Source organism: Fukomys damarensis, unplaced genomic scaffold (assembly GCF_012274545.1).
Source record: "Fukomys damarensis isolate Sample0158 unplaced genomic scaffold, DMR_v1.0_HiC HiC_scaffold_18, whole genome shotgun sequence".
Classification (NCBI taxonomy): Eukaryota; Metazoa; Chordata; class Mammalia; order Rodentia; family Bathyergidae; genus Fukomys; species Fukomys damarensis.
The window spans coordinates 44381020-44394551 of record NW_022900930.1 but is presented as its reverse complement, the minus strand read 5'-3'; positions in this window follow the sequence as shown (position 1 = coordinate 44394551).

The window sequence follows — 13532 nt, the reverse complement described above, 5'->3', positions numbered from 1 at the left end:
CATATCTCTGAGCAGCCAGGTTGGACACAATGCCTTGGCTCTCAGTTGTGTCGGGCAGCATCCCTTTCTCCCTACTGCTGCCTCCTCCCCTCACTGTCCTCTCTGCCTCTCTTCTACCCCCATTCTCATCTGGCCAACTCTTACACAGCCTTTGGAGCTCATCCTAAACTTCGCCCCAGCTCTCCATTTCCTAGTGCCAGGGTATTATAATTTCCCATTTATTTATCTGAGTTTCCTCTAGGCTGTCAGGATGGCAAAGACAGGCAGCATAATTGTCCTATTCACCATCGTCTTTTTTCAGTCAGCAGCATGTCTGACACCTTGGGGATGCTCAAGAAAGACGTGTCAAGCAAATGAAAGAATAATTCTTCTGCCTCTGGGGCACACTCCATACTCCACCGTGAGTTCCACCCACGTGTCCACTGGCTGTCTCCATGTAGACAGACTCTCAAAAGCTAAGACTTCCCACCTTTGTGGGGGTTTTAAAGATGTTCACAAATTTGCCCTTCAAGAGAGGTGGAGCTTAATCGCCTCCCAGCTTCAAGCATGGGCTGGATGTAGTAACTTCCTTCCATCGCATACGATAATGCAGCAGGACTGTGCGAGTCTCTCTCACAATAAAAGGCAGATTTTAGGAAACAGAGAAGTGGGCCTCCTGCAGATGCGGAGGGGATCAAGGGATGGAGGGAGGGAAAGGGAAGTAAAAGGAATTAAGATGTGGTATGCACTTGTACCAACTCCCCATGATGAATGTCTTATGTACCGCAAACATGTCCTAATGAAAACATCACCAGAGCAAAACAGCATTTACTAAGGACAAATGAATAAATAAAGACCAGCCATGGCATAGTTCATGGCTTGGGCTTTTACTTTCCCTCTTTCACTACCTTTCCTTTCCTTCTGCACATCTACCCTCTGCCCATCTCTTTCTCCCTCCTCCCCTTTCTGCTCTTTCTCGTTTTCTTGCATCTCTTGGTCCTGGAGCAGGTTGAGAGCCATCGTATGGGGAAGTGCTTGTGACCAGAACCCCCTTCCAGGCCCTGGGAGCTTGGAGGAGAATCTCCTGGAGAAAGACAAATCTTTCCATAGCGCAGGCCACCCGACAGCTTAAGAGAGAGAACCTGAGCCAGAACCCACCAGCTCAGCCACTCCCCGACTCCTGACCCTGACATAATAAATGCTTGCTGTTTGAAGCCACTGTATCGATCAGCTTTCCCATTGCTAGGAGCAAAGCGCTCCCGCCCATGGTTTAAAGAAGGAAATGGTTTCAGAGGACTCAGTCCATAGTGGACTGGCTCCAACGCAGAATCACCATGGTGGAGCACAGCTGCCCACTTCAGTGCATCCAAGACAACCAACCAGGGGGAAAGACACACCCTCCACGGGCACGCCCCAGGGTCCATCTCCCCCAGGCTAACCGTGTGAGGACTGGTTAACAGAGTAAACCATTCACGAATGCCCCATCTCCAAGATATACAGTCACCTTTCCAGAAGCCTCTTAATCTAGTCCAGCTGATAATTAGGATTAACTTGAACAACATCGCCTTACTTCCTTTTATCTATCTTTTACTTTACTATTTATTCATTTTTAGTTTCTCGTATTTATTTTGTTCTCATTTAATTGATTGGTACTTTTTAGGTACACAGTACAGTTACATTCATCATTGGAATCTTGTACCTTTTCATGACAGATCTTGGTTCTCATTTTTTCCCCAGAACCCTGCCCTTTCTTCACCTCTCCCCGCTCCCCTATTTACAAAGACTTTGCTTCTAATTTTTCCTTTTCTCATATTTTTCTTTTGCCTTATTTCCTTTCCCCTACCCTTCCCACTTCCCCTACACCTTTGGCCCTTTTCTTCCTATCTCACATTATCAGTCATACACTTTGGATATTCTCATGACATCTTGGTTCTCATTTTTTCCCCAGAACCCTGCCCTTTCTTCACCTCCCCCCTCTCCCCTATTTACAAAGACTTTGCTTCTAATTTTTCCTTTTCTCATATTTTTCTTTTGCCTTATTTCCTTTCCCCTACCCTTCCCACTTCCCCTACACCTTTGGCCCTTTTCTTCCTATCTCACATTATCAGTCATACACTTTGGATCTTATTTGCACTTTTATTTCCCCAGAACCCTGCCCTTTCTTCACCTCCCCCCTCTCCCCTATTTACAAAGACTTTGCTTCTAATTTTTCCTTTTCTCATATTTTTCTTTTGCCTTATTTCCTTTCCCCTACCCTTCCCACTTCCCCTACACCTTTGGCCCTTTTCTTCCTATCTCACATTATCAGTCATACACTTTGGATCTTATTTGCACTTTTAGTTTTTCACACCACAGAAACTATTTGGTATTTTACATGTGTGTGTCTTATTCATTTCACTTAAGAGTATGGCCTCAATATGCATCCACTTTCCTGAGAATGACTCTAGTTTCTCATTCTTTATATTTATTTGTTTTTAGTTTTGCATGTGATATTTAAGCTTATGTACCACACTTATTTCACTTTATTATGGTTGCAAAGTGCATGTATTTATCCGTGGAGGCCTTCAGTTTGTCTTCGTTATGAAGGAACAAGAAATGAAGAATGGAGGGAGGGGAAGGAAAGGGGATGGGAGAAAAAGAATTAAAAAAATAAAAGCAGTGAAGATAGATCTTTTGCAAATGGAAAGGGGACCAAGAGTCTCAAGGAGCAGGGAAGAATGGAGGAGTAGGAGATTTTTAAAAAATGCATGTCCTTGTACTAACTTCCCATGGTAAATGTAACCATTATGTACTGGAAATGTGCACTAATGGGAAAAGATTAACTGGCACAGCCACTAAGTTTAGGAAGGACTATTAGTAACAGATAGCTAATAAAATCGCTCAAAATGGATTTATGATTTTCCTTCCTCCTCCTTCCCTTCCCATCTCTAAACTTAATCTACCTCTGAAATCCCCATTGCAACTAATGGGTCAGTCCTTTCAAGTCACTAAAGTTTGTGAACTCAAAGTCCTCCTCAGCTCTCCTTCCCGCTTTCTTGTGCCCCAGCAATACTCCAGTCTTATTTATGACGATGCTGTAATACACTTTGCCCAATCCCTTCTCTCCGTTCCTATCACAATTTCTCCTTTTATAACCACCTCCTCTTTTATTGGACTTCCTACATTACTTTCCCTGGCTCTATTATTTTTTTCTCTCTCTCTCCACTGTGGAGATAATCGGCCAGGCTTTTGGATAAATTTTTATTCAAACACATTATCCCCCTAATCAAAAAGTTTCATACTTTTCCTTTATTAGCGAAATGAAATCTAGATAGCTTAGAATGACAGCATTTGGTCTTCAATCTCTTCCCAATCACTATTTTCCACATATTCCACATCAGTGCAACAGATACTTATTGCAATAATCTTATAGCTTTTTGGTACTTGTTCCAGTTAACTGTTGCAGCTTTAAAAGCACAGCCAAAACTTTGTAACTTAAACACCCACTTTTGTATAAGTGTGATTTCATGAGTCGGGTGTTTAGAGATGTGACTGAGGAGTCTCTGATCCATATGAGCTGGATGAGGAGACCCACTTCCTCGGTAGCCTCTTGACGTGCCCGTCTGCCTCTCAAATGTTCCTTGGACCTTTCTCCAAATGTTATCTCACCTTTTTGGGCTTCTTTGTGTGACTTGAGACCACGTGACTTCACATGGTGAGTTCATCTTTTGTACCTCATGGCTAAGTCCAGCAGTTTTCCAACAGTTACCATTCCGAGAGACACAGGCAGAAATGTCAAGGCTTCCAGCAACTTGACCATGGAAGTCAGACAGCATCATTTCTGCCATTTTGCTGTTGAATGAGTTGGAGAGTCAGATTCAGGAAGAAAAGGCCCTACACGAGTATGTTCACAGTGAATCGTGATGACTACTCATCACAGGATTTTGGACTCAGGAAACCCCTAAGGGAATTTAAAGATACTGGTAGGAGAGTTCCAGAAAGAAAAGCAACAGTTGTTGACTAATGGACACACAAGCCTTTCTCTTTTTGTTTAACTTTCCATTAAGTTTATTGGTACATTTTAGGTATACAACATAGTCACATTCATCATTGGGATCTGATACCCCTACATGATACGTAAGCCTTTCCTTTTTGTAGAACTTGGGAACAGCCAAGGATATAGCTCAGTGGCACCACTTCTATCTCGCAAGCTCAAGGCCCTGAGTTTGATCCCCAATACTGGGAAAAGAAAAAAAACTTGGGAACAAGAAGTGGTGAAGTCCACACTCAAAATATGTGCTGCCGTTTCTCGTTTTGATTACAGGGTAGGGAAGGGGCTCAAGTTTTAAAACTGGATTTTAGGAAAATAAATTGTGGACAAAAATATAGGGATCTCATCAATGGTACACATCTAATTCCTCCCACAACACCTATCCTAATGAAAAATCCACTTTTAGATAGTAACTCCCCCAATCCAATTCATTTATAGCTCAGGTAGAAATGGATCAAATTCTCCTTACCTACTGCAAATTCAAACCTAATTAGTCTTCAATATCCAAATAAGTCCCTTTTGAGTCATCACATCTTTCGTAGACACCCACAGCTCCCTCTAATCTTTTCCGTTCCTGAAATACACAGTGTGTGTCTGATTTCCCAGCAGATCATACATTGTTTAACATTGCTGTCTTATGTTTCAATGAAATTAGAAGAAAGCAGAGCCAAAATGGCAATATGGCATTACCTAGGTCTATTCATTTATTTTCAGGTGGGAGTGCTTAGGTTCAACAGGTGCCCTAGTGACAGAAGCAAGGCTGCTGCCCAAGTGAAAGGCAGAGCTGATCTCCCAGCTCTTTTGCCAATGCTCTTTCTGTGCATGCATCGGCCTTACTCCCTAGGGAGGTCTTAAAAATCTCCTCCAGAGTCCAAAAGTGTCTTCTCTTTTAGCCTCCAACATGGTACCAAACAGGGTTGATAGTAAGAACTCAATACAGTACATGATTTGAAACCTAGGGGATAACTCTTTCTTCAGTCCAGATATAAAATTAGTTCAAGAAGATGGTACTAGAGCCAAACGATGCTGTCAGAATTCTCCTACTAATAAAGAATAATGATTCCATAAGAGCTGGGTAAAATAGAAACTAATCCTCAGAAGGATTTCTGAGCAGGCCTGCATCTTAGACGGTGGGTCTGTTGCCTGTGAAGGGAGAGCAGCTGCTCCTGTGTGGAGCTCACAAGGGGGATAGTAGTGGCAGTCGCCAAACTACAGCTGTGCCCAGCAGGCCTGGAACCCAAGGCAGATCTCATGGCTCATTTCACAAATGCACGTGAGGAATCATCTGAAGTACCTAGGAGACGCTCATAGCAGGACTGGAAGTTAGTTTCCCACATCAGTCCCACGGAGAGCTGTTGAGTTATAACTTAAGTGAGTGAAGATTTGCTTGTGTTCTAGGTGTGAAGGTGGCTTTCAAACCCCAATGCAGGACCCGTGGCCTCACACCAGTACGTGCTGCCATTGCCAGGTTTACTGCTGGTGCAGCCATTAAGTGTGATCCTCCTTCACACACTTACCACGTTAGGGTTTATTCCATGGCTGTTTGCGTTCTTGGTTTATCCTATGAGATGAAAAATCCACCAGAAGCTAGGAGTCAGACAGGACAGTACTTGCATCAGTGCCCTCAGGGCTGAGAAATTCCCAGCGAATCTGTTTACTTTAGTCGATGGAATGCTAATCATAGACAGATGTGGGTTCAATTCCTGGCTCTGACACCTGGTGATCCCTATGATTGTGCTAGTTATAAAAATAGCCAATTCTAGTTTTCTTGTCTGGAAAGTGAGGTATCAATAAATCTCTCATGAGCTTACTGTGTTGATAAAATGAAAATATAATGTACAGAGCCCAAAGCTATCCTTACTTTGGGTTTGTTGTCTACTCGCCACCAGCCAGAGGTGCAGTGAGAATATGTGTAGCTCCCTAATACTCAGGCTAGAGATGGAAATCGTTATGAACTTAAAATTACCATGGAAACATTGACCCCTCCACAGGGCAGGCATGCGTGAGACATGCGCTCACTGTCCTAACATCAGTCCGCCACCACCGTGTAATGAAGGGAAGCTTCCCAACACAGTCTCGTTCCCTACACAAGCCTCCTGGTTTGCTGAAGTCTTCCAAGGGCTCTCTTAGTGACACAAGCTCTGCAGAGCCCGCCAAGAAAGATCAAGGCGCTGAAAGGAGGGACAGGTTTGTCGCTTCCTGTCTCAGGTGCTGGCTCCCTCTTGTTCTAGCAGCCCAGAAAAGCGTTCCTGAGAACACCAACTTGCCACCTGCTTCTATTGATGAAGGATTTTTTTTCCTTTTCCCCTTTGCACCGGAAAGCCCCCTAGCAAGCTTGAGCTCCTTCTCAAGCTTTTGGGGATTGCACAGAGAAAGGCTCCTCCACTGTCATTCCTCCAGCTCCTCTCTTGCGCGGAAAACAGCTGACTTGGGGGAGTGCGCTGCAGGGCTCTGCGGGGCCAACCACAGCCTCCCCAGCAAAGCTTTCCTCTGTGGCTTCACATTCTCAGCCTCTCTGACCCTGTCATGTTCCAGATGACTTGAAGTTTTGAAAGCAAATGAAGCAGCGAAACTGCTTCAGCTGCTAAATTCTTCCTGGATTCATTTGCGAATGACAAAAAGGTGCCGTAGATGTTGATTCAAGTTTTGCAGACACTTTCTTTCTGCTTTCTACATGTGCACACTGGCTAATTTTGATTTCCTGGGCATCCAAGGTCAGCTATGCATTGAGTACATGCCAATGGATGTCAGTTCTCCTTTTGATTGGGTTGTAATTGGGTTACAAAGTGATAATATTTATATGACATTTTGTGATTGCCAGGGCTTTTACACAGATGTTAAACTCATTTTATGGTCACAACCAGTCAGGCATTATTACCCCCATTTATAGATGAGGACATTCAGGCTCCAGTCTTGCACGATATAATCTCATTAGAATAAAGCTGCCGGGCATGGTGGAGCACACCTGTAATCCCAGCACTCTGGAGGCAGGAGGATCGCTGTGAGTTCAAGGCCAGCCTGGCCTACATAGTGAGTTCCAGGTCATTCTCAACTACACAGTGAAACCCTGCCTCAAAAAAAACCACACACACACACAAAAAGAATATAGCAGGGTGGAAATGCAGCTTACATTTTTAAATCTCAAATCTTGCATCCTTCCTAGCAGAATACAGCTGCAGCTCAGACAGAAGCTATAGATAATCTGATGGTTCCATTTTGAAGTTGTTTGCTCATTTCCCCCAGTGGCCTCACTTTTTGATAATTAGTGGATGCTTTGTCAAAATGACTTACCTAGGAAAGATACTACGTATGGTACACTTTTAACCTTAGGTACATTCAGATCTTCAGTAAGCCTGAGAATATACTGACCATATTCTTTCTTTCAAACATAGAGATACACAAATTGTAATTCTCTTTAGATGAGAAGGGAAATGGTGCCTCATCAGATGGAAACCAAGCAGCATAAAAAACAGCTACAGAAAGAACTGATATGACTGCCAAGGGATAGAGAGTCTGCCCCTTCCCGCAGGGTCGGATCTGGCAACCAGATGCCCCTGCAGCCCGTCTCTGTCTCGAGGGTCCTTTGTACCCATTAAGGTAAGATCCCTTTGGGACTGGAGTGATTCCAGCCAGTGTGGGACACCAGTCTAATGTGAGGTGCCCCTCACTGCCTCTTCCTACTTCCTGTCCCCCATTCTGGCACTGAGGCAGCTGAGACTTGGCAGAGGCCTTGGGACCTTTCCCTGGCAGCTTCCTCCGTGCTTCAGGAAAGTTTGGAAATATTGATAAGCAAATGAACCACAAGAAAAAATGCAACCAAAGAGAATTAAAGGGCATTGTACTTCTTCAATAAGTGAATACACCTTCAGGAAGTTTCTTTCCATTTAAGATTTCATAAACATCAAGACTGTGCACAAAGATACATAAGTGATTGTACTAGTTTTTAAAAATAAAAAATATTTCCAAGTGGGGAGCACTCCCTCTTTCCAAGCACTATTTTGTGGACCATAATACAGTACGGGGGTGGGGGAGTCCTGAGACGTGGAATCTAAAGCCATAGAGGTTGAGCGACTTCTCCCAAGGGATAGTCCTGACAAGTGGCAGGAAACTCAAATGGCGCTCCAGACATTTGGGCACCTTCCCTGAGGTGGGTGTGGGGGCTCTGGATTCTATGATGGTGTGAGGGATGGTGGCTCTTCCTCCACTGGTACAGCTAGGTGGGCACCACTTTGTAAAACAGGAGGATGATCGACAGTCAGCCACTTAAAAACCCTAGAGTTTCTCTTTAGCAGTAATTTCATAACCAATCGTGTTTGGAAAGAGAGAAGGAAAAGAGTCGGGATAAGTCAGGCTATTTTACTTTTTTACTAAATTAACTTATTTTTTTCTCTTCAAATGACATGTCTGGTAGTCCCCATTGACATAGCAAAATGAATAGATTAAAAAGATACATTGACTCTTAAATGAGTCTCACAGGGCTACTGGAGGGACATTTGATCCCCACAATAATTTTTCAAGATTCTTTGGAAACATTTCTCCCCCTGGATATGAAACTAAGGTCATAAAATTTCTGACATAAAATAGAGAAACTGAAATATAATCTGCAAGTCACCATCTGGCATGTGCTTAATAATGAGGCTGGGGGAAGGGAAGGAAAGTAGAATTTTATAATCGTTCCCAGAAAAACCAACCCAATACAGAATCCCTTTGCCGCTGGCATCCGTGCCACTAGAAGGAGTGGACAACGACCACTCCATCTCTGTCCAGCACAGTGGGGACATAGACAGCAGGATCCCTGCTTCAGTCTCAGCTCTAACAGTGGCCAGTGGTTTCACTGCCTGTTTGTCAGACAAATCCAATAGTCATGTCTGCTTCTCTAGTGGCACAACGTAAAAATTTCTTACATTTACAACTCCCAGCATTGAAATTCCGACATTTATTTGTAAGTACAATTGGAAGCCTACTGGGCAAAAATTCTCCTGCAGTCAGACACTGCTTATTATCCTTTTACTAATCTCTCTTAGGGAGGTGGGAATTAATGAACCACACTCAAATCATAAGCCAGCAAGTCTCTGGGCTTAGCTACTAGAGAGGGCCAGGAGGAATAAAGAATTTTAAAAGGCTGCTAGCAAACAGTCAAGTGAAGGAAGACAGAAGTATGAAGGGTGAGGCAGACAGCATGGTCAAGGGGGCAAGGGACTCACCGGTGCTGAAGTGCTAAGAATGAGCCCAAATAACCTGATGGAAAATGTCAACACACAGGCAAAAGAGAAAACATCATGGGAACTTCTGTATGCCTGATCCATCTCCTGCTCACGTCTCCCATTCATCAGGAGTCAGTAGTTTCAAATTTCATGGAGAGTTGTACCATTTTTAGTAGATCTAAGGGCCAAAGGAGGAGATGGACAACAGCATAGAGCTGCTAGAAAGTAACTATGCCCATTTCCTAGAGCTGCCATGACAAACTACCACAACCCCAAGTAGCTTATGTGAACAGAAGTCAAGGTGTCAGTAGGCTTGGTTCTTTCTGGATGCCTGAAGAGGAAAGTGCCTCATGCCTCCCACCCCGCTCTGAGCATCCTATTGGAGTGACCCTTGTTCTTTCTTTCTTGATCTTCCTTGGTTGTGGCTGCATCATTCCAGTCTCGCTTTCTGTCTTCAAATGGCCTTCTTCCTTGTGTGACTCTGTGTTCCCTCTCTTCTTTGTAGGGATCTCCCCTCCAATCCAATATGACCTTGTCCTAATACATTTGTGAAGATACTCTTTTAAAATAAATTCACATCATGAGGCTCTGAGGAGTCATGAATTTGGGAGTACACCGTATAAACAACTGTAAGAAGTACTATTTGTTGGATTTTCCTGGGAAGTACCCATATGAAGGACCACAGAGAAAATCAGAGCACCCCTTTGGGTAGTCCCCACTTCATTCAGTTCACACTTTTTTAGCACTTTCTTTTCTTTGCTCTCTTTGCCAATGGGCAAAAACTCCTTAATGGCAGGTGCAATTTCTTGTTAGTTTCTCTATCTTGATGCTTATTACAGTGTCTAGCATTTAAGAGCCACTCGATGCCCATTTGCCAAATAAATGAATAAAGTTTCACAAGAACAGAATCTCTAAGCCCTGCATTATTTCACTGAAACTTTTGTGTGAACCTAAGTCAGTGGATTCTTACAACTTTGATGGCTGGAATTACTCAGGCCATCTGAGTATTTTCCTTTTATTCTTCGGGGAGGAAACATGGACCATGAATCAGTCCATGGGAAACACCCCTCATGGTGGCGGAGGCCAAAAATTCACGTGACTTATTTATGGCACTGAAAGGAGGGTCCTGCAATCTTAAAGTAAGGACTTTGTAGCCACTTCCTTGTTTCTTCCTGGATATTTATTTTGGGCTTTCCACTCCATTCCAGGAACTCCATCATGGTGCTAAATTGTTTGAAACCTCCTTGAACTTGGTACTAAAGTTCTCTTCCTTTTCTTGAAGGATGTTTGGGAGGAAAGTAAAGGGAAGAATCACAGACGTATCACTGGGAGGAAAACATATCCCTTATTCATGTGGGCAGAGCATTACAAAGGCAAAGTTAAATTCAGGAAACACAGTAACTTAATTCATGCCTGTTTCTTGTGCTGCTAGCAAACATGCAATTTAGGCTTTACAGGGTTGCCAGGGAGGAAAAAGTGAAGTTCCCACTAGAACAATCTCTGTTTGGGGTGTGTTTTCCAAAGTACAACATTGAGCCTCTGGGCAACCTCATGTAAGATCAAAAGCCAGAGTTGGGAAAAAAACAAGTGAATTTAACCATTCACCGTAGGCCCAAGTATGTGGGAATTAGCCCTGGTCTGTCTCACTTCCCAAAATGTAATCTTTCCTAATGAGGCAAAGAGTGAGCCTCAAATCAAGAAAGTTAGCAAAATTAATCTTCAGTTCTTTTTGCCTCCATTTCCCACGTCTCAATTATCTCTGGCTGACTTTTGTCCCCTAACTTCTTTCCACACCACCTAAATCTGTAATCATATTCCCTGAGAGTAAATGGTCAGAAGAGGCACAGCAGACTCTTGGTCTTCAGTGTGCATAAGAATCATCAAAGGTGTTGATTTTTAATGTAGATTTCCATCCCCGTGCCTAGAGCCTGTCACTCGGGTCGTTTAGGTCTGAGCGCCTGCACCTTGAGCAAGTTCCTAGGTGATACCATGGACCCAGATGAATGCTCCAGACCAGGAGGACGACGGCTCCCCATTCATCCCTAGAATCACGGACTTCGTTTTCCTCTAACCCCTTCTACTTCACACAACAGCAAAGGAGGAAACATCATAAAGAGCAGCCACTGATAACTGAAGTTTTCCATTTCGGCGGAGAATTGAGCCAGATTTTCCCAAATGAGATGAACTTCTAGGTAAGTGAGGTGAAGTTGACAGAGATTTTAGAGCAGAGAAGCCTCAACTAAAACACCATTCCTCAGGGAAGGGCACCCCCTGAGCAGCAAATCTCCTGGCATCTCAAATCACCCACTGTGTGCCACACACTGGGTTTGGGTTTCTACATGCATTATTCCATGCAGTCCTCTCCGAAACACTGAAACGTCCGTCCTACGATCCAGGTGTCAAGGCCCACATCTTAGTAGAAAAAGAAACTGGAGCTTAGAGGGGTTAACTGACTACCCCAAGGCTATCGGTTGGGAGGTATCTGGTTTTAGTTTGATCTTAAGTCTCCTGACCTGAAGTCCACAGAGTGCTCTGTAACAGTTGCTTCTAATCAGTAGCACAAGCATAGTTTGAAGGCAGTGACCTGGGTACCAAACCAATGAAGTGAAGAAGAGTTAAAAATAGACGGCTTGGTGACGGGTGGACAACTCCCCAGACTCCGGGCGTATTTTTTTTCCTCATTGAGTTTATTGGTACATTTTAGGTATACAGTACAGTTGCATTCACTATTGGGATCTTATACCTTTACATGACAGGTTTTGGTTCTCATTTTTTCCCCTTGTCCCTGCCCTCCCTTCACCCCCTCCTCTCCTCCCTATTTACAAACACTTTATTTCCATTTTTTCATTTCCTCATAGTTTTTTCCTTTCCCTTATTACCTTTCCCCTACCCTTCCCACTTTCCCTACACCTTTAGCCCTTTTCTTCCTATTTCACATTGTCCATTATCTCATTAGGATCTTATGTACTATTATAGTTTTTCATACCAGAGAAACTATTCGGTATTTACACATGTGTGACTTATTTATTTCATTTAGGAGTATATCCTCAATATGCATCCATTTTCCTATGAATGACTCTAATTTCTCATTCTTTACGGCTGAGTAGTATTCCATATTATTTAAAAACTCAGTATCATCCCAAGAATCTCTCACCCCACCTCTCACGTATAGATTCACTTTCATCATCAAGCAAAGACTACCTGCTTCTTAGAAAGGTGGACGATCTTTTCACACAGTGAGCCTACCCTCCACACTTCTTTGCCCATCAGTCAAGGCACTTTCCAGCCGAACCCTTCAAAGGTAGACTTCAGGCAGTCTCCACCCTCAACAGCTGTGCTTGAGGTTACTTTTCAATAGAATCAAGGAAAGAAAAGCACCAAAAAAGAAAAAGAAAAAAAAAAGTGGGATTTTTCCCCTAAACCCCACACCTTCCAGAAATAGCCCTGATCTCAAGCAGTAAAAGCAAAGATAACATTTTCAAGGTCTGGGGTGGAGAAACAAGCAAAAAATAGAATGTTTAATCAATGCAAACATTCTTGGAATCTGAAACATCTGGGAAAGCCTTGGTGGCATGTGGGGAGCTGGGGTGGGGGGAAGGACTGGGGAGACTTGAAATTCCCACCCTGTCCTTACCTAAGCTGCAGCTAGACAACTTGCTCTGACTGCCCAGCAAGCCTACACATGGGACCTGCTAGCGTTTGTTACTAAATACAACAGTATCTCCCACTTCTAGAAAGTCCAAGACTAATTTTACTAGATTGACATAAATTAGGGCTGCCTACAACATATGCAACCTGCAACTTTCTTAATAGGTCTGAAATAACACTTAGGAATTTTGAGATTTGGGGTTTTTGTTTTTAATTTACACATTACTTCCTAGGAAATCAACCATTGTGCAAACCAAGGCCCATCTGCACTCTGGAATTTTAATCCAGAGATAAACGCTTCGCTATAAATGAATGAGCTGTGTTGAATCATCAGCTGACTGAGGCAGTTACCTACAGCATTACAGAACAGTTATTTGCTTTCTCAAATTTACACAACTCATCCCTGGAAAAGGCTTGAGAGTGAAGGAGAACACATGGTGAGATCATATAAATGAAGTGAGGAAAATGCTATGACCCATATTTCTTAACCTGCCATCCATTGTGGATCTGACTCCTGGTTATCCAGGCAGAGAGTAGGTGCCACCTGATTCCCAGGAGAATTCCCATGTGTGCTAGCTGGGCTCCAACCTTGAACAAGTGAAAAAAGGAGTCATTGGAAGAGAGGCTAGTAAGTAAATGTTTGGAGAAGCATTGTTTTCATTTCTGTCTCC